Raw genomic sequence first — 18,799 nt, forward strand, 5'->3', positions numbered from 1 at the left:
TTGGTTCTCGCTTACGGCCATACCAGCCTGGGTACGCCCGATCTCGTCTGATCTCGGAAGCTAAGCAGGGTCAGGCCTGGTTAGTACTTGGATGGGAGACCGCCTGGGAATACCAGGTGCTGTAAGCATTTTGTCCACGAGGGTGTGCCCCTGCACTATTTCATCAGCAACACTGCCTTGTAGTAAGCATTTAATGATGAATTGACTAAATGCAGCTTCCTGCCTTTTTAATAGGATCAAATTTCCTTGTGTTTTCAATTAGCATCTGCCTTGTATTTATAAGACAAACAAGAATATTGTTGCTGAATGCAGCTTGTGTGTGCTTTGTGCTCCTTTGCCCTGTTCAAATGATGAAAGGAAATAAAGTTTGTATTTTATCCAACTACCTGTGGTAAAAAGTGATGGGAACAGTGTTTGTAATTTCTTCTACTTTTTCAGTGACACAAAGTTCAAGCTGCTTATCTAATTGGTGAAAATGCAATGTCTGTTTATCACACTCACTTTGACTATATATGTTGTAGCAAGAGATTGTTTCTCGCTTACGGCCATACCAGCCTGGGTACGCCCGATCTCGTCTGATCTCGGAAGCTAAGCAGGGTCGGGCCTGGTTAGTACTTGGATGGGAGACCGCCTGGGAATACCAGGTGCTGTAAGCATTTTGTCCACGAGGGTGTGCTCTTGCACTATTTCATCAGCAACACTGCCTTGTATTAAGCATTTAATGATGAATTGACTAAATGTCTGTTTTATCAGACTCACTTTGACTATATATGTTGTAGCAAGAGATTGTTTCTCGCTTACGGCCATACCAGCCTGGGTACGCCCGATCTCGTCTGATCTCGGAAGCTAAGCAGGGTCGGGCCTGGTTAGTACTTGGATGGGAGACCGCCTGGGAATACCAGGTGCTGTAAGCATTTTGTCCACGAGGGTGTGCTCTTGCACTATTTCATCAGCAACACTGCCTTGTATTAAGCATTTAATGATGAATTGACTAAATGTCTGTTTTATCAGACTCACTTTGACTATATATGTTGTAGCAAGAGATTGTTTCTCGCTTACGGCCATACCAGCCTGGGTACGCCCGATCTCGTCTGATCTCGGAAGCTAAGCAGGGTCGGGCCTGGTTAGTACTTGGATGGGAGACCGCCTGGGAATACCAGGTGCTGTAAGCATTTTGTCCACGAGGGTGTGCCCCTGCACTATTTCATCAGCAACACTGCCTTGTAGTAAGCATTTAATGATGAATTGACTAAATGCAGCTTCCTGCCTTTTTAATAGGATCAAATTTCCTTGTGTTTTCAATTAGCATCTGCCTTGTATTTATAAGACAAACAAGAATATTGTTGCTGAATGCAGCTTGTGTGTGCTTTGTGCTCCTTTGCCCTGTTCAAATGATGAAAGGAAATAAAGTTTGTATTTTATCCAACTACCTGTGGTAAAAAGTGATGGGAACAGTGTTTGTAATTTCTTCTACTTTTTCAGTGACACAAAGTTCAAGCTGCTTATCTAATTGGTGAAAATGCAATGTCTGTTTATCACACTCACTTTGACTATATATGTTGTAGCAAGAGATTGTTTCTCGCTTACGGCCATACCAGCCTGGGTACGCCCGATCTCGTCTGATCTCGGAAGCTAAGCAGGGTCGGGCCTGGTTAGTACTTGGAATGGAGACCGCCTGGGAATACCAGGTGCTGTAAGCATTTTGTCCACGAGGGTGTGCTCTTGCACTATTTCATCAGCAACACTGCCTTGTATTAAGCATTTAATGATGAATTGACTAAATGTCTGTTTTATCAGACTCACTTTGACTATATATGTTGTAGCAAGAGATTGTTTCTCGCTTACGGCCATACCAGCCTGGGTACGCCCGATCTCGTCTGATCTCGGAAGCTAAGCAGGGTCGGGCCTGGTTAGTACTTGGATGGGAGACCGCCTGGGAATACCAGGTGCTGTAAGCATTTTGTCCACGAGGGTGTGCTCTTGCACTATTTCATCAGCAACACTGCCTTGTATTAAGCATTTAATGATGAATTGACTAAATGTCTGTTTTATCAGACTCACTTTGACTATATATGTTGTAGCAAGAGATTGTTTCTCGCTTACGGCCATACCAGCCTGGGTACGCCCGATCTCGTCTGATCTCGGAAGCTAAGCAGGGTCGGGCCTGGTTAGTACTTGGATGGGAGACCGCCTGGGAATACCAGGTGCTGTAAGCATTTTGTCCACGAGGGTGTGCCCCTGCACTATTTCATCAGCAACACTGCCTTGTAGTAAGCATTTAATGATGAATTGACTAAATGCAGCTTCCTGCCTTTTTAATAGGATCAAATTTCCTTGTGTTTTCAATTAGCATCTGCCTTGTATTTATAAGACAAACAAGAATATTGTTGCTGAATGCAGCTTGTGTGTGCTTTGTGCTCCTTTGCCCTGTTCAAATGATGAAAGGAAATAAAGTTTGTATTTTATCCAACTACCTGTGGTAAAAAGTGATGGGAACAGTGTTTGTAATTTCTTCTACTTTTTCAGTGACACAAAGTTCAAGCTGCTTATCTAATTGGTGAAAATGCAATGTCTGTTTATCACACTCACTTTGACTATATATGTTGTAGCAAGAGATTGTTTCTCGCTTACGGCCATACCAGCCTGGGTACGCCCGATCTCGTCTGATCTCGGAAGCTAAGCAGGGTCGGGCCTGGTTAGTACTTGGATGGGAGACCGCCTGGGAATACCAGGTGCTGTAAGCATTTTGTCCACGAGGGTGTGCTCTTGCACTATTTCATCAGCAACACTGCCTTGTATTAAGCATTTAATGATGAATTGACTAAATGTCTGTTTTATCAGACTCACTTTGACTATATATGTTGTAGCAAGAGATTGTTTCTCGCTTACGGCCATACCAGCCTGGGTACGCCCGATCTCGTCTGATCTCGGAAGCTAAGCAGGGTCGGGCCTGGTTAGTACTTGGATGGGAGACCGCCTGGGAATACCAGGTGCTGTAAGCATTTTGTCCACGAGGGTGTGCTCTTGCACTATTTCATCAGCAACACTGCCTTGTATTAAGCATTTAATGATGAATTGACTAAATGTCTGTTTTATCAGACTCACTTTGACTATATATGTTGTAGCAAGAGATTGTTTCTCGCTTACGGCCATACCAGCCTGGGTACGCCCGATCTCGTCTGATCTCGGAAGCTAAGCAGGGTCGGGCCTGGTTAGTACTTGGATGGGAGACCGCCTGGGAATACCAGGTGCTGTAAGCATTTTGTCCACGAGGGTGTGCCCCTGCACTATTTCATCAGCAACACTGCCTTGTAGTAAGCATTTAATGATGAATTGACTAAATGCAGCTTCCTGCCTTTTTAATAGGATCAAATTTCCTTGTGTTTTCAATTAGCATCTGCCTTGTATTTATAAGACAAACAAGAATATTGTTGCTGAATGCAGCTTGTGTGTGCTTTGTGCTCCTTTGCCCTGTTCAAATGATGAAAGGAAATAAAGTTTGTATTTTATCCAACTACCTGTGCTAAAAAGTGATGGGAACAGTGTTTGTAATTTCTTCTACTTTTTCAGTGACACAAAGTTCAAGCTGCTTATCTAATTGGTGAAAATGCAATGTCTGTTTATCACACTCACTTTGACTATATATGTTGTAGCAAGAGATTGTTTCTCGCTTACGGCCATACCAGCCTGGGTACGCCCGATCTCGTCTGATCTCGGAAGCTAAGCAGGGTCGGGCCTGGTTAGTACTTGGATGGGAGACCGCCTGGGAATACCAGGTGCTGTAAGCATTTTGTCCACGAGGGTGTGCTCTTGCACTATTTCATCAGCAACACTGCCTTGTATTAAGCATTTAATGATGAATTGACTAAATGTCTGTTTTATCAGACTCACTTTGACTATATATGTTGTAGCAAGAGATTGTTTCTCGCTTACGGCCATACCAGCCTGGGTACGCCCGATCTCGTCTGATCTCGGAAGCTAAGCAGGGTCGGGCCTGGTTAGTACTTGGATGGGAGACCGCCTGGGAATACCAGGTGCTGTAAGCATTTTGTCCACGAGGGTGTGCTCTTGCACTATTTCATAAGCAACACTGCCTTGTAGTAAGCATTTAATGATGAATTGACTAAATGCAGCTTCCTGCCTTTTTAATAGGATCAAATTTCCTTGTGTTTTCAATTAGCATCTGCCTTGTATTTATAAGACAAACAAGAATATTGTTGCTGAATGCAGCTTGTGTGTGCTTTGTGCTCCTTTGCCCTGTTCAAATGATGAAAGGAAATAAAGTTTGTATTTTATCCAACTACCTGTGCTAAAAAGTGATGGGAACAGTGTTTGTAATTTCTTCTACTTTTTCAGTGACACAAAGTTCAAGCTGCTTATCTAATTGGTGAAAATGCAATGTCTGTTTATCACACTCACTTTGACTATATATGTTGTAGCAAGAGATTGTTTCTCGCTTACGGCCATACCAGCCTGGGTACGCCCGATCTCGTCTGATCTCGGAAGCTAAGCAGGGTCGGGCCTGGTTAGTACTTGGATGGGAGACCGCCTGGGAATACCAGGTGCTGTAAGCATTTTGTCCACGAGGGTGTGCTCTTGCACTATTTCATCAGCAACACTGCCTTGTATTAAGCATTTAATGATGAATTGACTAAATGTCTGTTTTATCAGACTCACTTTGACTATATATGTTGTAGCAAGAGATTGTTTCTCGCTTACGGCCATACCAGCCTGGGTACGCCCGATCTCGTCTGATCTCGGAAGCTAAGCAGGGTCGGGCCTGGTTAGTACTTGGATGGGAGACCGCCTGGGAATACCAGGTGCTGTAAGCATTTTGTCCACGAGGGTGTGCCCCTGCACTATTTCATCAGCAACACTGCCTTGTAGTAAGCATTTAATGATGAATTGACTAAATGCAGCTTCCTGCCTTTTTAATAGGATCAAATTTCCTTGTGTTTTCAATTAGCATCTGCCTTGTATTTATAAGACAAACAAGAATATTGTTGCTGAATGCAGCTTGTGTGTGCTTTGTGCTCCTTTGCCCTGTTCAAATGATGAAAGGAAATAAAGTTTGTATTTTATCCAACTACCTGTGGTAAAAAGTGATGGGAACAGTGTTTGTAATTTCTTCTACTTTTTCAGTGACACAAAGTTCAAGCTGCTTATCTAATTGGTGAAAATGCAATGTCTGTTTATCACACTCACTTTGACTATATATGTTGTAGCAAGAGATTGTTTCTCGCTTACGGCCATACCAGCCTGGGTACGCCCGATCTCGTCTGATCTCGGAAGCTAAGCAGGGTCGGGCCTGGTTAGTACTTGGATGGGAGACCGCCTGGGAATACCAGGTGCTGTAAGCATTTTGTCCACGAGGGTGTGCTCTTGCACTATTTCATCAGCAACACTGCCTTGTATTAAGCATTTAATGATGAATTGACTAAATGTCTGTTTTATCAGACTCACTTTGACTATATATGTTGTAGCAAGAGATTGTTTCTCGCTTACGGCCATACCAGCCTGGGTACGCCCGATCTCGTCTGATCTCGGAAGCTAAGCAGGGTCGGGCCTGGTTAGTACTTGGATGGGAGACCGCCTGGGAATACCAGGTGCTGTAAGCATTTTGTCCACGAGGGTGTGCTCTTGCACTATTTCATCAGCAACACTGCCTTGTATTAAGCATTTAATGATGAATTGACTAAATGTCTGTTTTATCAGACTCACTTTGACTATATATGTTGTAGCAAGAGATTGTTTCTCGCTTACGGCCATACCAGCCTGGGTACGCCCGATCTCGTCTGATCTCGGAAGCTAAGCAGGGTCGGGCCTGGTTAGTACTTGGATGGGAGACCGCCTGGGAATACCAGGTGCTGTAAGCATTTTGTCCACGAGGGTGTGCTCTTGCACTATTTCATCAGCAACACTGCCTTGTAGTAAGCATTTAATGATGAATTGACTAAATGCAGCTTCCTGCCTTTTTAATAGGATCAAATTTCCTTGTGTTTTCAATTAGCATCTGCCTTGTATTTATAAGACAAACAAGAATATTGTTGCTGAATGCAGCTTGTGTGTGCTTTGTGCTCCTTTGCCCTGTTCAAATGATGAAAGGAAATAAAGTTTGTATTTTATCCAACTACCTGTGCTAAAAAGTGATGGGAACAGTGTTTGTAATTTCTTCTACTTTTTCAGTGACACAAAGTTCAAGCTGCTTATCTAATTGGTGAAAATGCAATGTCTGTTTATCACACTCACTTTGACTATATATGTTGTAGCAAGAGATTGTTTCTCGCTTACGGCCATACCAGCCTGGGTACGCCCGATCTCGTCTGATCTCGGAAGCTAAGCAGGGTCGGGCCTGGTTAGTACTTGGATGGGAGACCGCCTGGGAATACCAGGTGCTGTAAGCATTTTGTCCACGAGGGTGTGCTCTTGCACTATTTCATCAGCAACACTGCCTTGTATTAAGCATTTAATGATGAATTGACTAAATGTCTGTTTTATCAGACTCACTTTGACTATATATGTTGTAGCAAGAGATTGTTTCTCGCTTACGGCCATACCAGCCTGGGTACGCCCGATCTCGTCTGATCTCGGAAGCTAAGCAGGGTCGGGCCTGGTTAGTACTTGGATGGGAGACCGCCTGGGAATACCAGGTGCTGTAAGCATTTTGTCCACGAGGGTGTGCCCCTGCACTATTTCATCAGCAACACTGCCTTGTAGTAAGCATTTAATGATGAATTGACTAAATGCAGCTTCCTGCCTTTTTAATAGGATCAAATTTCCTTGTGTTTTCAATTAGCATCTGCCTTGTATTTATAAGACAAACAAGAATATTGTTGCTGAATGCAGCTTGTGTGTGCTTTGTGCTCCTTTGCCCTGTTCAAATGATGAAAGGAAATAAAGTTTGTATTTTATCCAACTACCTGTGGTAAAAAGTGATGGGAACAGTGTTTGTAATTTCTTCTACTTTTTCAGTGACACAAAGTTCAAGCTGCTTATCTAATTGGTGAAAATGCAATGTCTGTTTATCACACTCACTTTGACTATATATGTTGTAGCAAGAGATTGTTTCTCGCTTACGGCCATACCAGCCTGGGTACGCCCGATCTCGTCTGATCTCGGAAGCTAAGCAGGGTCGGGCCTGGTTAGTACTTGGATGGGAGACCGCCTGGGAATACCAGGTGCTGTAAGCATTTTGTCCACGAGGGTGTGCTCTTGCACTATTTCATCAGCAACACTGCCTTGTATTAAGCATTTAATGATGAATTGACTAAATGTCTGTTTTATCAGACTCACTTTGACTATATATGTTGTAGCAAGAGATTGTTTCTCGCTTACGGCCATACCAGCCTGGGTACGCCCGATCTCGTCTGATCTCGGAAGCTAAGCAGGGTCGGGCCTGGTTAGTACTTGGATGGGAGACCGCCTGGGAATACCAGGTGCTGTAAGCATTTTGTCCACGAGGGTGTGCTCTTGCACTATTTCATCAGCAACACTGCCTTGTATTAAGCATTTAATGATGAATTGACTAAATGTCTGTTTTATCAGACTCACTTTGACTATATATGTTGTAGCAAGAGATTGTTTCTCGCTTACGGCCATACCAGCCTGGGTACGCCCGATCTCGTCTGATCTCGGAAGCTAAGCAGGGTCGGGCCTGGTTAGTACTTGGATGGGAGACCGCCTGGGAATACCAGGTGCTGTAAGCATTTTGTCCACGAGGGTGTGCCCCTGCACTATTTCATCAGCAACACTGCCTTGTAGTAAGCATTTAATGATGAATTGACTAAATGCAGCTTCCTGCCTTTTTAATAGGATCAAATTTCCTTGTGTTTTCAATTAGCATCTGCCTTGTATTTATAAGACAAACAAGAATATTGTTGCTGAATGCAGCTTGTGTGTGCTTTGTGCTCCTTTGCCCTGTTCAAATGATGAAAGGAAATAAAGTTTGTATTTTATCCAACTACCTGTGGTAAAAAGTGATGGGAACAGTGTTTGTAATTTCTTCTACTTTTTCAGTGACACAAAGTTCAAGCTGCTTATCTAATTGGTGAAAATGCAATGTCTGTTTATCACACTCACTTTGACTATATATGTTGTAGCAAGAGATTGTTTCTCGCTTACGGCCATACCAGCCTGGGTACGCCCGATCTCGTCTGATCTCGGAAGCTAAGCAGGGTCGGGCCTGGTTAGTACTTGGATGGGAGACCGCCTGGGAATACCAGGTGCTGTAAGCATTTTGTCCACGAGGGTGTGCTCTTGCACTATTTCATCAGCAACACTGCCTTGTATTAAGCATTTAATGATGAATTGACTAAATGTCTGTTTTATCAGACTCACTTTGACTATATATGTTGTAGCAAGAGATTGTTTCTCGCTTACGGCCATACCAGCCTGGGTACGCCCGATCTCGTCTGATCTCGGAAGCTAAGCAGGGTCGGGCCTGGTTAGTACTTGGATGGGAGACCGCCTGGGAATACCAGGTGCTGTAAGCATTTTGTCCACGAGGGTGTGCTCTTGCACTATTTCATCAGCAACACTGCCTTGTATTAAGCATTTAATGATGAATTGACTAAATGTCTGTTTTATCAGACTCACTTTGACTATATATGTTGTAGCAAGAGATTGTTTCTCGCTTACGGCCATACCAGCCTGGGTACGCCCGATCTCGTCTGATCTCGGAAGCTAAGCAGGGTCGGGCCTGGTTAGTACTTGGATGGGAGACCGCCTGGGAATACCAGGTGCTGTAAGCATTTTGTCCACGAGGGTGTGCCCCTGCACTATTTCATCAGCAACACTGCCTTGTAGTAAGCATTTAATGATGAATTGACTAAATGCAGCTTCCTGCCTTTTTAATAGGATCAAATTTCCTTGTGTTTTCAATTAGCATCTGCCTTGTATTTATAAGACAAACAAGAATATTGTTGCTGAATGCAGCTTGTGTGTGCTTTGTGCTCCTTTGCCCTGTTCAAATGATGAAAGGAAATAAAGTTTGTATTTTATCCAACTACCTGTGCTAAAAAGTGATGGGAACAGTGTTTGTAATTTCTTCTACTTTTTCAGTGACACAAAGTTCAAGCTGCTTATCTAATTGGTGAAAATGCAATGTCTGTTTATCACACTCACTTTGACTATATATGTTGTAGCAAGAGATTGTTTCTCGCTTACGGCCATACCAGCCTGGGTACGCCCGATCTCGTCTGATCTCGGAAGCTAAGCAGGGTCGGGCCTGGTTAGTACTTGGATGGGAGACCGCCTGGGAATACCAGGTGCTGTAAGCATTTTGTCCACGAGGGTGTGCTCTTGCACTATTTCATCAGCAACACTGCCTTGTATTAAGCATTTAATGATGAATTGACTAAATGTCTGTTTTATCAGACTCACTTTGACTATATATGTTGTAGCAAGAGATTGTTTCTCGCTTACGGCCATACCAGCCTGGGTACGCCCGATCTCGTCTGATCTCGGAAGCTAAGCAGGGTCGGGCCTGGTTAGTACTTGGATGGGAGACCGCCTGGGAATACCAGGTGCTGTAAGCATTTTGTCCACGAGGGTGTGCTCTTGCACTATTTCATCAGCAACACTGCCTTGTATTAAGCATTTAATGATGAATTGACTAAATGTCTGTTTTATCAGACTCACTTTGACTATATATGTTGTAGCAAGAGATTGTTTCTCGCTTACGGCCATACCAGCCTGGGTACGCCCGATCTCGTCTGATCTCGGAAGCTAAGCAGGGTCGGGCCTGGTTAGTACTTGGATGGGAGACCGCCTGGGAATACCAGGTGCTGTAAGCATTTTGTCCACGAGGGTGTGCCCCTGCACTATTTCATCAGCAACACTGCCTTGTAGTAAGCATTTAATGATGAATTGACTAAATGCAGCTTCCTGCCTTTTTAATAGGATCAAATTTCCTTGTGTTTTCAATTAGCATCTGCCTTGTATTTATAAGACAAACAAGAATATTGTTGCTGAATGCAGCTTGTGTGTGCTTTGTGCTCCTTTGCCCTGTTCAAATGATGAAAGGAAATAAAGTTTGTATTTTATCCAACTACCTGTGGTAAAAAGTGATGGGAACAGTGTTTGTAATTTCTTCTACTTTTTCAGTGACACAAAGTTCAAGCTGCTTATCTAATTGGTGAAAATGCAATGTCTGTTTATCACACTCACTTTGACTATATATGTTGTAGCAAGAGATTGTTTCTCGCTTACGGCCATACCAGCCTGGGTACGCCCGATCTCGTCTGATCTCGGAAGCTAAGCAGGGTCGGGCCTGGTTAGTACTTGGATGGGAGACCGCCTGGGAATACCAGGTGCTGTAAGCATTTTGTCCACGAGGGTGTGCTCTTGCACTATTTCATCAGCAACACTGCCTTGTATTAAGCATTTAATGATGAATTGACTAAATGTCTGTTTTATCAGACTCACTTTGACTATATATGTTGTAGCAAGAGATTGTTTCTCGCTTACGGCCATACCAGCCTGGGTACGCCCGATCTCGTCTGATCTCGGAAGCTAAGCAGGGTCGGGCCTGGTTAGTACTTGGATGGGAGACCGCCTGGGAATACCAGGTGCTGTAAGCATTTTGTCCACGAGGGTGTGCTCTTGCACTATTTCATCAGCAACACTGCCTTGTATTAAGCATTTAATGATGAATTGACTAAATGTCTGTTTTATCAGACTCACTTTGACTATATATGTTGTAGCAAGAGATTGTTTCTCGCTTACGGCCATACCAGCCTGGGTACGCCCGATCTCGTCTGATCTCGGAAGCTAAGCAGGGTCGGGCCTGGTTAGTACTTGGATGGGAGACCGCCTGGGAATACCAGGTGCTGTAAGCATTTTGTCCACGAGGGTGTGCCCCTGCACTATTTCATCAGCAACACTGCCTTGTAGTAAGCATTTAATGATGAATTGACTAAATGCAGCTTCCTGCCTTTTTAATAGGATCAAATTTCCTTGTGTTTTCAATTAGCATCTGCCTTGTATTTATAAGACAAACAAGAATATTGTTGCTGAATGCAGCTTGTGTGTGCTTTGTGCTCCTTTGCCCTGTTCAAATGATGAAAGGAAATAAAGTTTGTATTTTATCCAACTACCTGTGGTAAAAAGTGATGGGAACAGTGTTTGTAATTTCTTCTACTTTTTCAGTGACACAAAGTTCAAGCTGCTTATCTAATTGGTGAAAATGCAATGTCTGTTTATCACCCTCACTTTGACTATATATGTTGTAGCAAGAGATTGTTTCTCGCTTACGGCCATACCAGCCTGGGTACGCCCGATCTCGTCTGATCTCGGAAGCTAAGCAGGGTCGGGCCTGGTTAGTACTTGGATGGGAGACCGCCTGGGAATACCAGGTGCTGTAAGCATTTTGTCCACGAGGGTGTGCTCTTGCACTATTTCATCAGCAACACTGCCTTGTATTAAGCATTTAATGATGAATTGACTAAATGTCTGTTTTATCAGACTCACTTTGACTATATATGTTGTAGCAAGAGATTGTTTCTCGCTTACGGCCATACCAGCCTGGGTACGCCCGATCTCGTCTGATCTCGGAAGCTAAGCAGGGTCGGGCCTGGTTAGTACTTGGATGGGAGACCGCCTGGGAATACCAGGTGCTGTAAGCATTTTGTCCACGAGGGTGTGCCCCTGCACTATTTCATCAGCAACACTGCCTTGTAGTAAGCATTTAATGATGAATTGACTAAATGCAGCTTCCTGCCTTTTTAATAGGATCAAATTTCCTTGTGTTTTCAATTAGCATCTGCCTTGTATTTATAAGACAAACAAGAATATTGTTGCTGAATGCAGCTTGTGTGTGCTTTGTGCTCCTTTGCCCTGTTCAAATGATGAAAGGAAATAAAGTTTGTATTTTATCCAACTACCTGTGGTAAAAAGTGATGGGAACAGTGTTTGTAATTTCTTCTACTTTTTCAGTGACACAAAGTTCAAGCTGCTTATCTAATTGGTGAAAATGCAATGTCTGTTTATCACACTCACTTTGACTATATATGTTGTAGCAAGAGATTGTTTCTCGCTTACGGCCATACCAGCCTGGGTACGCCCGATCTCGTCTGATCTCGGAAGCTAAGCAGGGTCGGGCCTGGTTAGTACTTGGATGGGAGACCGCCTGGGAATACCAGGTGCTGTAAGCATTTTGTCCACGAGGGTGTGCTCTTGCACTATTTCATCAGCAACACTGCCTTGTATTAAGCATTTAATGATGAATTGACTAAATGTCTGTTTTATCAGACTCACTTTGACTATATATGTTGTAGCAAGAGATTGTTTCTCGCTTACGGCCATACCAGCCTGGGTACGCCCGATCTCGTCTGATCTCGGAAGCTAAGCAGGGTCGGGCCTGGTTAGTACTTGGATGGGAGACCGCCTGGGAATACCAGGTGCTGTAAGCATTTTGTCCACGAGGGTGTGCTCTTGCACTATTTCATCAGCAACACTGCCTTGTATTAAGCATTTAATGATGAATTGACTAAATGTCTGTTTTATCAGACTCACTTTGACTATATATGTTGTAGCAAGAGATTGTTTCTCGCTTACGGCCATACCAGCCTGGGTACGCCCGATCTCGTCTGATCTCGGAAGCTAAGCAGGGTCGGGCCTGGTTAGTACTTGGATGGGAGACCGCCTGGGAATACCAGGTGCTGTAAGCATTTTGTCCACGAGGGTGTGCCCCTGCACTATTTCATCAGCAACACTGCCTTGTAGTAAGCATTTAATGATGAATTGACTAAATGCAGCTTCCTGCCTTTTTAATAGGATCAAATTTCCTTGTGTTTTCAATTAGCATCTGCCTTGTATTTATAAGACAAACAAGAATATTGTTGCTGAATGCAGCTTGTGTGTGCTTTGTGCTCCTTTGCCCTGTTCAAATGATGAAAGGAAATAAAGTTTGTATTTTATCCAACTACCTGTGGTAAAAAGTGATGGGAACAGTGTTTGTAATTTCTTCTACTTTTTCAGTGACACAAAGTTCAAGCTGCTTATCTAATTGGTGAAAATGCAATGTCTGTTTATCACCCTCACTTTGACTATATATGTTGTAGCAAGAGATTGTTTCTCGCTTACGGCCATACCAGCCTGGGTACGCCCGATCTCGTCTGATCTCGGAAGCTAAGCAGGGTCGGGCCTGGTTAGTACTTGGATGGGAGACCGCCTGGGAATACCAGGTGCTGTAAGCATTTTGTCCACGAGGGTGTGCTCTTGCACTATTTCATCAGCAACACTGCCTTGTATTAAGCATTTAATGATGAATTGACTAAATGTCTGTTTTATCAGACTCACTTTGACTATATATGTTGTAGCAAGAGATTGTTTCTCGCTTACGGCCATACCAGCCTGGGTACGCCCGATCTCGTCTGATCTCGGAAGCTAAGCAGGGTCGGGCCTGGTTAGTACTTGGATGGGAGACCGCCTGGGAATACCAGGTGCTGTAAGCATTTTGTCCACGAGGGTGTGCCCCTGCACTATTTCATCAGCAACACTGCCTTGTAGTAAGCATTTAATGATGAATTGACTAAATGCAGCTTCCTGCCTTTTTAATAGGATCAAATTTCCTTGTGTTTTCAATTAGCATCTGCCTTGTATTTATAAGACAAACAAGAATATTGTTGCTGAATGCAGCTTGTGTGTGCTTTGTGCTCCTTTGCCCTGTTCAAATGATGAAAGGAAATAAAGTTTGTATTTTATCCAACTACCTGTGCTAAAAAGTGATGGGAACAGTGTTTGTAATTTCTTCTACTTTTTCAGTGACACAAAGTTCAAGCTGCTTATCTAATTGGTGAAAATGCAATGTCTGTTTATCACACTCACTTTGACTATATATGTTGTAGCAAGAGATTGTTTCTCGCTTACGGCCATACCAGCCTGGGTACCCCCGATCTCGTCTGATCTCGGAAGCTAAGCAGGGTCGGCCCTGGTTAGTACTTGGATGGGAGACCGCCTGGGAATACCAGGTGCTGTAAGCATTTTGTCCACGAGGGTGTGCTCTTGCACTATTTCATCAGCAACACTGCCTTGTATTAAGCATTTAATGATGAATTGACTAAATGTCTGTTTTATCAGACTCACTTTGACTATATATGTTGTAGCAAGAGATTGTTTCTCGCTTACGGCCATACCAGCCTGGGTACGCCCGATCTCGTCTGATCTCGGAAGCTAAGCAGGGTCGGGCCTGGTTAGTACTTGGATGGGAGACCGCCTGGGAATACCAGGTGCTGTAAGCATTTTGTCCACGAGGGTGTGCCCCTGCACTATTTCATCAGCAACACTGCCTTGTAGTAAGCATTTAATGATGAATTGACTAAATGCAGCTTCCTGCCTTTTTAATAGGATCAAATTTCCTTGTGTTTTCAATTAGCATCTGCCTTGTATTTATAAGACAAACAAGAATATTGTTGCTGAATGCAGCTTGTGTGTGCTTTGTGCTCCTTTGCCCTGTTCAAATGATGAAAGGAAATAAAGTTTGTATTTTATCCAACTACCTGTGGTAAAAAGTGATGGGAACAGTGTTTGTAATTTCTTCTACTTTTTCAGTGACACAAAGTTCAAGCTGCTTATCTAATTGGTGAAAATGCAATGTCTGTTTATCACCCTCACTTTGACTATATATGTTGTAGCAAGAGATTGTTTCTCGCTTACGGCCATACCAGCCTGGGTACGCCCGACCTCGTCTGATCTCGGAAGCTAAGCAGGGTCGGGCCTGGTTAGTACTTGGATGGGAGACCGCCTGGGAATACCAGGTGCTGTAAGCATTTTGTCCACGAGGGTGTGCTCTTGCACTATTTCATCAGCAACACTGCCTTGTATTAAGCATTTAATGATGAATTGACTAAATGTCTGTTTTATCAGACTCACTTTGACTATATATGTTGTAGCAAGAGATTGTTTCTCGCTTACGGCCATACCAGCCTGGGTACGCCCGATCTCGTCTGATCTCGGAAGCTAAGCAGGGTCGGGCCTGGTTAGTACTTGGATGGGAGACCGCCTGGGAATACCAGGTGCTGTAAGCATTTTGTCCACGAGGGTGTGCCCCTGCACTATTTCATCAGCAACACTGCCTTGTAGTAAGCATTTAATGATGAATTGACTAAATGCAGCTTCCTGCCTTTTTAATAGGATCAAATTTCCTTGTGTTTTCAATTAGCATCTGCCTTGTATTTATAAGACAAACAAGAATATTGTTGCTGAATGCAGCTTGTGTGTGCTTTGTGCTCCTTTGCCCTGTTCAAATGATGAAAGGAAATAAAGTTTGTATTTTATCCAACTACCTGTGCTAAAAAGTGATGGGAACAGTGTTTGTAATTTCTTCTACTTTTTCAGTGACACAAAGTTCAAGCTGCTTATCTAATTGGTGAAAATGCAATGTCTGTTTATCACACTCACTTTGACTATATATGTTGTAGCAAGAGATTGTTTCTCGCTTACGGCCATACCAGCCTGGGTACCCCCGATCTCGTCTGATCTCGGAAGCTAAGCAGGGTCGGGCCTGGTTAGTACTTGGATGGGAGACCGCCTGGGAATACCAGGTGCTGTAAGCATTTTGTCCACGAGGGTGTGCTCTTGCACTATTTCATCAGCAACACTGCCTTGTATTAAGCATTTAATGATGAATTGACTAAATGTCTGTTTTATCAGACTCACTTTGACTATATATGTTGTAGCAAGAGATTGTTTCTCGCTTACGGCCATACCAGCCTGGGTACGCCCGATCTCGTCTGATCTCGGAAGCTAAGCAGGGTCGGGCCTGGTTAGTACTTGGATGGGAGACCGCCTGGGAATACCAGGTGCTGTAAGCATTTTGTCCACGAGGGTGTGCCCCTGCACTATTTCATCAGCAACACTGCCTTGTAGTAAGCATTTAATGATGAATTGACTAAATGCAGCTTCCTGCCTTTTTAATAGGATCAAATTTCCTTGTGTTTTCAATTAGCATCTGCCTTGTATTTATAAGACAAACAAGAATATTGTTGCTGAATGCAGCTTGTGTGTGCTTTGTGCTCCTTTGCCCTGTTCAAATGATGAAAGGAAATAAAGTTTGTATTTTATCCAACTACCTGTGGTAAAAAGTGATGGGAACAGTGTTTGTAATTTCTTCTACTTTTTCAGTGACACAAAGTTCAAGCTGCTTATCTAATTGGTGAAAATGCAATGTCTGTTTATCACACTCACTTTGACTATATATGTTGTAGCAAGAGATTGTTTCTCGCTTACGGCCATACCAGCCTGGGTACCCCCGATCTCGTCTGATCTCGGAAGCTAAGCAGGGTCGGCCCTGGTTAGTACTTGGATGGGAGACCGCCTGGGAATACCAGGTGCTGTAAGCATTTTGTCCACGAGGGTGTGCTCTTGCACTATTTCATCAGCAACACTGCCTTGTATTAAGCATTTAATGATGAATTGACTAAATGTCTGTTTTATCAGACTCACTTTGACTATATATGTTGTAGCAAGAGATTGTTTCTCGCTTACGGCCATACCAGCCTGGGTACGCCCGATCTCGTCTGATCTCGGAAGCTAAGCAGGGTCGGGCCTGGTTAGTACTTGGATGGGAGACCGCCTGGGAATACCAGGTGCTGTAAGCATTTTGTCCACGAGGGTGTGCCCCTGCACTATTTCATCAGCAACACTGCCTTGTAGTAAGCATTTAATGATGAATTGACTAAATGCAGCTTCCTGCCTTTTTAATAGGATCAAATTTCCTTGTGTTTTCAATTAGCATCTGCCTTGTATTTATAAGACAAACAAGAATATTGTTGCTGAATGCAGCTTGTGTGTGCTTTGTGCTCCTTTGCCCTGTTCAAATGATGAAAGGAAATAAAGTTTGTATTTTATCCAACTACCTGTGGTAAAAAGTGATGGGAACAGTGTTTGTAATTTCTTCTACTTTTTCAGTGACACAAAGTTCAAGCTGCTTATCTAATTGGTGAAAATGCAATGTCTGTTTATCACCCTCACTTTGACTATATATGTTGTAGCAAGAGATTGTTTCTCGCTTACGGCCATACCAGCCTGGGTACGCCCGACCTCGTCTGATCTCGGAAGCTAAGCAGGGTCGGGCCTGGTTAGTACTTGGATGGGAGACCGCCTGGGAATACCAGGTGCTGTAAGCATTTTGTCCACGAGGGTGTGCTCTTGCACTATTTCATCAGCAACACTGCCTTGTATTAAGCATTTAATGATGAATTGACTAAATGTCTGTTTTATCAGACTCACTTTGACTATATATGTTGTAGCAAGAGATTGTTTCTCGCTTACGGCCATAGCAGCCTGGGTACGCCCGATCTCGTCTGATCTCGGAAGCTAAGCAGGGTCGGGCCTGGTTAGTACTTGGATGGGAGACCGCCTGGGAATGCCAGGTGCTGTAAGCATTTTGTCCACGAGGGTGTGCCCCTGCACTATTTCATCAGCAACACTGCCTTGTAGTAAGCATTTAATGATGAATTGACTAAATGCAGCTTCCTGCCTTTTTAATAGGATCAAATTTCCTTGTGTTTTCAATTAGCATCTGCCTTGTATTTATAAGACAAACAAGAATATTGTTGCTGAATGCAGCTTGTGTGTGCTTTGTGCTCCTTTGCCCTGTTCAAATGATGAAAGGAAATAAAGTTTGTATTTTATCCAACTACCTGTGCTAAAAAGTGATGGGAACAGTGTTTGTAATTTCTTCTACTTTTTCAGTGACACAAAGTTCAAGCTGCTTATCTAATTGGTGAAAATGCAATGTCTGTTTATCACACTCACTTTGACTATATATGTTGTAGCAAGAGATTGTTTCTCGCTTACGGCCATACCAGCCTGGGTACCCCCGATCTCGTCTGATCTCGGAAGCTAAGCAGGGTCGGGCCTGGTTAGTACTTGGATGGGAGACCGCCTGGGAATACCAGGTGCTGTAAGCATTTTGTCCACGAGGGTGTGCTCTTGCACTATTTCATCAGCAACACTGCCTTGTATTAAGCATTTAATGATGAATTGACTAAATGTCTGTTTTATCAGACTCACTTTGACTATATATGTTGTAGCAAGAGATTGTTTCTCGCTTACGGCCATACCAGCCTGGGTACGCCCGATCTCGTCTGATCTCGGAAGCTAAGCAGGGTCGGGCCTGGTTAGTACTTGGATGGGAGACCGCCTGGGAATACCAGGTGCTGTAAGCATTTTGTCCACGAGGGTGTGCCCCTGCACTATTTCATCAGCAACACTGCCTTGTAGTAAGCATTTAATGATGAATTGACTAAATGCAGCTTCCTGCCTTTTTAATAGGATCAAATTTCCTTGTGTTTTCAATTAGCATCTGCCTTGTATTTATAAGACAAACAAGAATATTGTTGCTGAATGCAGCTTGTGTGTGCTTTGTGCTCCTTTGCCCTGTTCAAATGATGAAAGGAAATAAAGTTTGTATTTTATCCAACTACCTGTGGTAAAAAGTGATGGGAACAGTGTTTGTAATTTCTTCTACTTTTTCAGTGACACAAAGTTCAAGCTGCTTATCTAATTGGTGAAAATGCAATGTCTGTTTATCACACTCACTTTGACTATATATGTTGTAGCAAGAGATTGTTTCTCGCTTACGGCCATACCAGCCTGGGTACCCCCGATCTCGTCTGATCTCGGAAGCTAAGCAGGGTCGGGCCTGGTTAGTACTTGGATGGGAGACCGCCTGGGAATACCAGGTGCTGTAAGCATTTTGTCCACGAGGGTGTGCTCTTGCACTATTTCATCAGCAACACTGCCTTGTATTAAGCATTTAATGATGAATTGACTAAATGTCTGTTTTATCAGACTC

The 18,799-nt window shown here is 43.5% G+C and overlaps 51 non-coding genes across 51 annotated transcripts; all 51 read left to right on the forward strand.

Annotated features, from left to right (window-relative positions):
• The first annotated feature begins 9 nt into the window (after positions 1 to 9).
• LOC145868448 (5S ribosomal RNA) lies at positions 10 to 128 on the forward strand. The gene has a single exon (XR_014384444.1). It is a non-coding gene; the product is annotated as a 5S ribosomal RNA (ribosomal RNA).
• Positions 129 to 537: 409 nt separating this feature from the next.
• On the forward strand, positions 538 to 656 carry LOC145871931 (5S ribosomal RNA). The gene has a single exon (XR_014387562.1). It is a non-coding gene; the product is annotated as a 5S ribosomal RNA (ribosomal RNA).
• Positions 657 to 795: 139 nt separating this feature from the next.
• On the forward strand, positions 796 to 914 carry LOC145871932 (5S ribosomal RNA). The gene has a single exon (XR_014387563.1). It is a non-coding gene; the product is annotated as a 5S ribosomal RNA (ribosomal RNA).
• Positions 915 to 1,053: 139 nt separating this feature from the next.
• Positions 1,054 to 1,172, forward strand: LOC145871934 (5S ribosomal RNA). Its single transcript, XR_014387565.1, has one exon. It is a non-coding gene; the product is annotated as a 5S ribosomal RNA (ribosomal RNA).
• Positions 1,173 to 1,581: 409 nt separating this feature from the next.
• On the forward strand, positions 1,582 to 1,700 carry LOC145870133 (5S ribosomal RNA). The gene has a single exon (XR_014386129.1). It is a non-coding gene; the product is annotated as a 5S ribosomal RNA (ribosomal RNA).
• A 139-nt stretch (positions 1,701 to 1,839) lies between these two features.
• Positions 1,840 to 1,958, forward strand: LOC145871935 (5S ribosomal RNA). Its single transcript, XR_014387566.1, has one exon. It is a non-coding gene; the product is annotated as a 5S ribosomal RNA (ribosomal RNA).
• Positions 1,959 to 2,097: 139 nt separating this feature from the next.
• LOC145871936 (5S ribosomal RNA) lies at positions 2,098 to 2,216 on the forward strand. Its single transcript, XR_014387567.1, has one exon. It is a non-coding gene; the product is annotated as a 5S ribosomal RNA (ribosomal RNA).
• A 409-nt stretch (positions 2,217 to 2,625) lies between these two features.
• On the forward strand, positions 2,626 to 2,744 carry LOC145871937 (5S ribosomal RNA). Its single transcript, XR_014387568.1, has one exon. It is a non-coding gene; the product is annotated as a 5S ribosomal RNA (ribosomal RNA).
• A 139-nt stretch (positions 2,745 to 2,883) lies between these two features.
• Positions 2,884 to 3,002, forward strand: LOC145871938 (5S ribosomal RNA). The gene has a single exon (XR_014387569.1). It is a non-coding gene; the product is annotated as a 5S ribosomal RNA (ribosomal RNA).
• A 139-nt stretch (positions 3,003 to 3,141) lies between these two features.
• LOC145871940 (5S ribosomal RNA) lies at positions 3,142 to 3,260 on the forward strand. Its single transcript, XR_014387571.1, has one exon. It is a non-coding gene; the product is annotated as a 5S ribosomal RNA (ribosomal RNA).
• A 409-nt stretch (positions 3,261 to 3,669) lies between these two features.
• Positions 3,670 to 3,788, forward strand: LOC145871941 (5S ribosomal RNA). Its single transcript, XR_014387572.1, has one exon. It is a non-coding gene; the product is annotated as a 5S ribosomal RNA (ribosomal RNA).
• A 139-nt stretch (positions 3,789 to 3,927) lies between these two features.
• LOC145871942 (5S ribosomal RNA) lies at positions 3,928 to 4,046 on the forward strand. The gene has a single exon (XR_014387573.1). It is a non-coding gene; the product is annotated as a 5S ribosomal RNA (ribosomal RNA).
• Positions 4,047 to 4,455: 409 nt separating this feature from the next.
• On the forward strand, positions 4,456 to 4,574 carry LOC145871943 (5S ribosomal RNA). The gene has a single exon (XR_014387574.1). It is a non-coding gene; the product is annotated as a 5S ribosomal RNA (ribosomal RNA).
• A 139-nt stretch (positions 4,575 to 4,713) lies between these two features.
• LOC145871944 (5S ribosomal RNA) lies at positions 4,714 to 4,832 on the forward strand. The gene has a single exon (XR_014387575.1). It is a non-coding gene; the product is annotated as a 5S ribosomal RNA (ribosomal RNA).
• A 409-nt stretch (positions 4,833 to 5,241) lies between these two features.
• LOC145871946 (5S ribosomal RNA) lies at positions 5,242 to 5,360 on the forward strand. The gene has a single exon (XR_014387577.1). It is a non-coding gene; the product is annotated as a 5S ribosomal RNA (ribosomal RNA).
• Positions 5,361 to 5,499: 139 nt separating this feature from the next.
• On the forward strand, positions 5,500 to 5,618 carry LOC145871947 (5S ribosomal RNA). The gene has a single exon (XR_014387578.1). It is a non-coding gene; the product is annotated as a 5S ribosomal RNA (ribosomal RNA).
• Positions 5,619 to 5,757: 139 nt separating this feature from the next.
• On the forward strand, positions 5,758 to 5,876 carry LOC145871948 (5S ribosomal RNA). Its single transcript, XR_014387579.1, has one exon. It is a non-coding gene; the product is annotated as a 5S ribosomal RNA (ribosomal RNA).
• A 409-nt stretch (positions 5,877 to 6,285) lies between these two features.
• On the forward strand, positions 6,286 to 6,404 carry LOC145871949 (5S ribosomal RNA). The gene has a single exon (XR_014387580.1). It is a non-coding gene; the product is annotated as a 5S ribosomal RNA (ribosomal RNA).
• Positions 6,405 to 6,543: 139 nt separating this feature from the next.
• LOC145871950 (5S ribosomal RNA) lies at positions 6,544 to 6,662 on the forward strand. Its single transcript, XR_014387581.1, has one exon. It is a non-coding gene; the product is annotated as a 5S ribosomal RNA (ribosomal RNA).
• Positions 6,663 to 7,071: 409 nt separating this feature from the next.
• On the forward strand, positions 7,072 to 7,190 carry LOC145871951 (5S ribosomal RNA). Its single transcript, XR_014387582.1, has one exon. It is a non-coding gene; the product is annotated as a 5S ribosomal RNA (ribosomal RNA).
• Positions 7,191 to 7,329: 139 nt separating this feature from the next.
• LOC145871952 (5S ribosomal RNA) lies at positions 7,330 to 7,448 on the forward strand. Its single transcript, XR_014387583.1, has one exon. It is a non-coding gene; the product is annotated as a 5S ribosomal RNA (ribosomal RNA).
• Positions 7,449 to 7,587: 139 nt separating this feature from the next.
• Positions 7,588 to 7,706, forward strand: LOC145871953 (5S ribosomal RNA). The gene has a single exon (XR_014387584.1). It is a non-coding gene; the product is annotated as a 5S ribosomal RNA (ribosomal RNA).
• Positions 7,707 to 8,115: 409 nt separating this feature from the next.
• LOC145871954 (5S ribosomal RNA) lies at positions 8,116 to 8,234 on the forward strand. Its single transcript, XR_014387585.1, has one exon. It is a non-coding gene; the product is annotated as a 5S ribosomal RNA (ribosomal RNA).
• Positions 8,235 to 8,373: 139 nt separating this feature from the next.
• LOC145871955 (5S ribosomal RNA) lies at positions 8,374 to 8,492 on the forward strand. Its single transcript, XR_014387586.1, has one exon. It is a non-coding gene; the product is annotated as a 5S ribosomal RNA (ribosomal RNA).
• Positions 8,493 to 8,631: 139 nt separating this feature from the next.
• On the forward strand, positions 8,632 to 8,750 carry LOC145871957 (5S ribosomal RNA). The gene has a single exon (XR_014387588.1). It is a non-coding gene; the product is annotated as a 5S ribosomal RNA (ribosomal RNA).
• A 409-nt stretch (positions 8,751 to 9,159) lies between these two features.
• Positions 9,160 to 9,278, forward strand: LOC145871958 (5S ribosomal RNA). The gene has a single exon (XR_014387589.1). It is a non-coding gene; the product is annotated as a 5S ribosomal RNA (ribosomal RNA).
• A 139-nt stretch (positions 9,279 to 9,417) lies between these two features.
• LOC145871959 (5S ribosomal RNA) lies at positions 9,418 to 9,536 on the forward strand. The gene has a single exon (XR_014387590.1). It is a non-coding gene; the product is annotated as a 5S ribosomal RNA (ribosomal RNA).
• A 139-nt stretch (positions 9,537 to 9,675) lies between these two features.
• On the forward strand, positions 9,676 to 9,794 carry LOC145871960 (5S ribosomal RNA). Its single transcript, XR_014387591.1, has one exon. It is a non-coding gene; the product is annotated as a 5S ribosomal RNA (ribosomal RNA).
• A 409-nt stretch (positions 9,795 to 10,203) lies between these two features.
• LOC145871961 (5S ribosomal RNA) lies at positions 10,204 to 10,322 on the forward strand. Its single transcript, XR_014387592.1, has one exon. It is a non-coding gene; the product is annotated as a 5S ribosomal RNA (ribosomal RNA).
• Positions 10,323 to 10,461: 139 nt separating this feature from the next.
• LOC145871962 (5S ribosomal RNA) lies at positions 10,462 to 10,580 on the forward strand. The gene has a single exon (XR_014387593.1). It is a non-coding gene; the product is annotated as a 5S ribosomal RNA (ribosomal RNA).
• Positions 10,581 to 10,719: 139 nt separating this feature from the next.
• LOC145871963 (5S ribosomal RNA) lies at positions 10,720 to 10,838 on the forward strand. Its single transcript, XR_014387594.1, has one exon. It is a non-coding gene; the product is annotated as a 5S ribosomal RNA (ribosomal RNA).
• Positions 10,839 to 11,247: 409 nt separating this feature from the next.
• Positions 11,248 to 11,366, forward strand: LOC145871964 (5S ribosomal RNA). Its single transcript, XR_014387595.1, has one exon. It is a non-coding gene; the product is annotated as a 5S ribosomal RNA (ribosomal RNA).
• Positions 11,367 to 11,505: 139 nt separating this feature from the next.
• On the forward strand, positions 11,506 to 11,624 carry LOC145871965 (5S ribosomal RNA). The gene has a single exon (XR_014387596.1). It is a non-coding gene; the product is annotated as a 5S ribosomal RNA (ribosomal RNA).
• Positions 11,625 to 12,033: 409 nt separating this feature from the next.
• LOC145871966 (5S ribosomal RNA) lies at positions 12,034 to 12,152 on the forward strand. The gene has a single exon (XR_014387597.1). It is a non-coding gene; the product is annotated as a 5S ribosomal RNA (ribosomal RNA).
• Positions 12,153 to 12,291: 139 nt separating this feature from the next.
• On the forward strand, positions 12,292 to 12,410 carry LOC145871968 (5S ribosomal RNA). The gene has a single exon (XR_014387599.1). It is a non-coding gene; the product is annotated as a 5S ribosomal RNA (ribosomal RNA).
• A 139-nt stretch (positions 12,411 to 12,549) lies between these two features.
• Positions 12,550 to 12,668, forward strand: LOC145871969 (5S ribosomal RNA). Its single transcript, XR_014387600.1, has one exon. It is a non-coding gene; the product is annotated as a 5S ribosomal RNA (ribosomal RNA).
• A 409-nt stretch (positions 12,669 to 13,077) lies between these two features.
• On the forward strand, positions 13,078 to 13,196 carry LOC145871970 (5S ribosomal RNA). The gene has a single exon (XR_014387601.1). It is a non-coding gene; the product is annotated as a 5S ribosomal RNA (ribosomal RNA).
• A 139-nt stretch (positions 13,197 to 13,335) lies between these two features.
• LOC145871971 (5S ribosomal RNA) lies at positions 13,336 to 13,454 on the forward strand. The gene has a single exon (XR_014387602.1). It is a non-coding gene; the product is annotated as a 5S ribosomal RNA (ribosomal RNA).
• A 409-nt stretch (positions 13,455 to 13,863) lies between these two features.
• LOC145869133 (5S ribosomal RNA) lies at positions 13,864 to 13,982 on the forward strand. Its single transcript, XR_014385129.1, has one exon. It is a non-coding gene; the product is annotated as a 5S ribosomal RNA (ribosomal RNA).
• Positions 13,983 to 14,121: 139 nt separating this feature from the next.
• LOC145871972 (5S ribosomal RNA) lies at positions 14,122 to 14,240 on the forward strand. The gene has a single exon (XR_014387603.1). It is a non-coding gene; the product is annotated as a 5S ribosomal RNA (ribosomal RNA).
• Positions 14,241 to 14,649: 409 nt separating this feature from the next.
• Positions 14,650 to 14,768, forward strand: LOC145868055 (5S ribosomal RNA). Its single transcript, XR_014384049.1, has one exon. It is a non-coding gene; the product is annotated as a 5S ribosomal RNA (ribosomal RNA).
• Positions 14,769 to 14,907: 139 nt separating this feature from the next.
• On the forward strand, positions 14,908 to 15,026 carry LOC145871973 (5S ribosomal RNA). The gene has a single exon (XR_014387604.1). It is a non-coding gene; the product is annotated as a 5S ribosomal RNA (ribosomal RNA).
• A 409-nt stretch (positions 15,027 to 15,435) lies between these two features.
• On the forward strand, positions 15,436 to 15,554 carry LOC145874888 (5S ribosomal RNA). Its single transcript, XR_014390523.1, has one exon. It is a non-coding gene; the product is annotated as a 5S ribosomal RNA (ribosomal RNA).
• Positions 15,555 to 15,693: 139 nt separating this feature from the next.
• On the forward strand, positions 15,694 to 15,812 carry LOC145871974 (5S ribosomal RNA). Its single transcript, XR_014387605.1, has one exon. It is a non-coding gene; the product is annotated as a 5S ribosomal RNA (ribosomal RNA).
• Positions 15,813 to 16,221: 409 nt separating this feature from the next.
• Positions 16,222 to 16,340, forward strand: LOC145869134 (5S ribosomal RNA). Its single transcript, XR_014385130.1, has one exon. It is a non-coding gene; the product is annotated as a 5S ribosomal RNA (ribosomal RNA).
• Positions 16,341 to 16,479: 139 nt separating this feature from the next.
• LOC145871975 (5S ribosomal RNA) lies at positions 16,480 to 16,598 on the forward strand. The gene has a single exon (XR_014387606.1). It is a non-coding gene; the product is annotated as a 5S ribosomal RNA (ribosomal RNA).
• Positions 16,599 to 17,007: 409 nt separating this feature from the next.
• On the forward strand, positions 17,008 to 17,126 carry LOC145868056 (5S ribosomal RNA). Its single transcript, XR_014384050.1, has one exon. It is a non-coding gene; the product is annotated as a 5S ribosomal RNA (ribosomal RNA).
• Positions 17,127 to 17,265: 139 nt separating this feature from the next.
• LOC145869558 (5S ribosomal RNA) lies at positions 17,266 to 17,384 on the forward strand. Its single transcript, XR_014385554.1, has one exon. It is a non-coding gene; the product is annotated as a 5S ribosomal RNA (ribosomal RNA).
• A 409-nt stretch (positions 17,385 to 17,793) lies between these two features.
• Positions 17,794 to 17,912, forward strand: LOC145874890 (5S ribosomal RNA). The gene has a single exon (XR_014390524.1). It is a non-coding gene; the product is annotated as a 5S ribosomal RNA (ribosomal RNA).
• Positions 17,913 to 18,051: 139 nt separating this feature from the next.
• Positions 18,052 to 18,170, forward strand: LOC145871976 (5S ribosomal RNA). The gene has a single exon (XR_014387607.1). It is a non-coding gene; the product is annotated as a 5S ribosomal RNA (ribosomal RNA).
• Positions 18,171 to 18,579: 409 nt separating this feature from the next.
• On the forward strand, positions 18,580 to 18,698 carry LOC145874891 (5S ribosomal RNA). The gene has a single exon (XR_014390525.1). It is a non-coding gene; the product is annotated as a 5S ribosomal RNA (ribosomal RNA).
• Positions 18,699 to 18,799: the final 101 nt, after the last annotated feature.

This window comes from Salmo salar, unplaced genomic scaffold (genome assembly GCF_965601325.2).
Source record: "Salmo salar unplaced genomic scaffold, fSalSal1 ptg000293l, whole genome shotgun sequence".
NCBI classification, from domain to species: domain Eukaryota; kingdom Metazoa; phylum Chordata; class Actinopteri; order Salmoniformes; family Salmonidae; genus Salmo; species Salmo salar.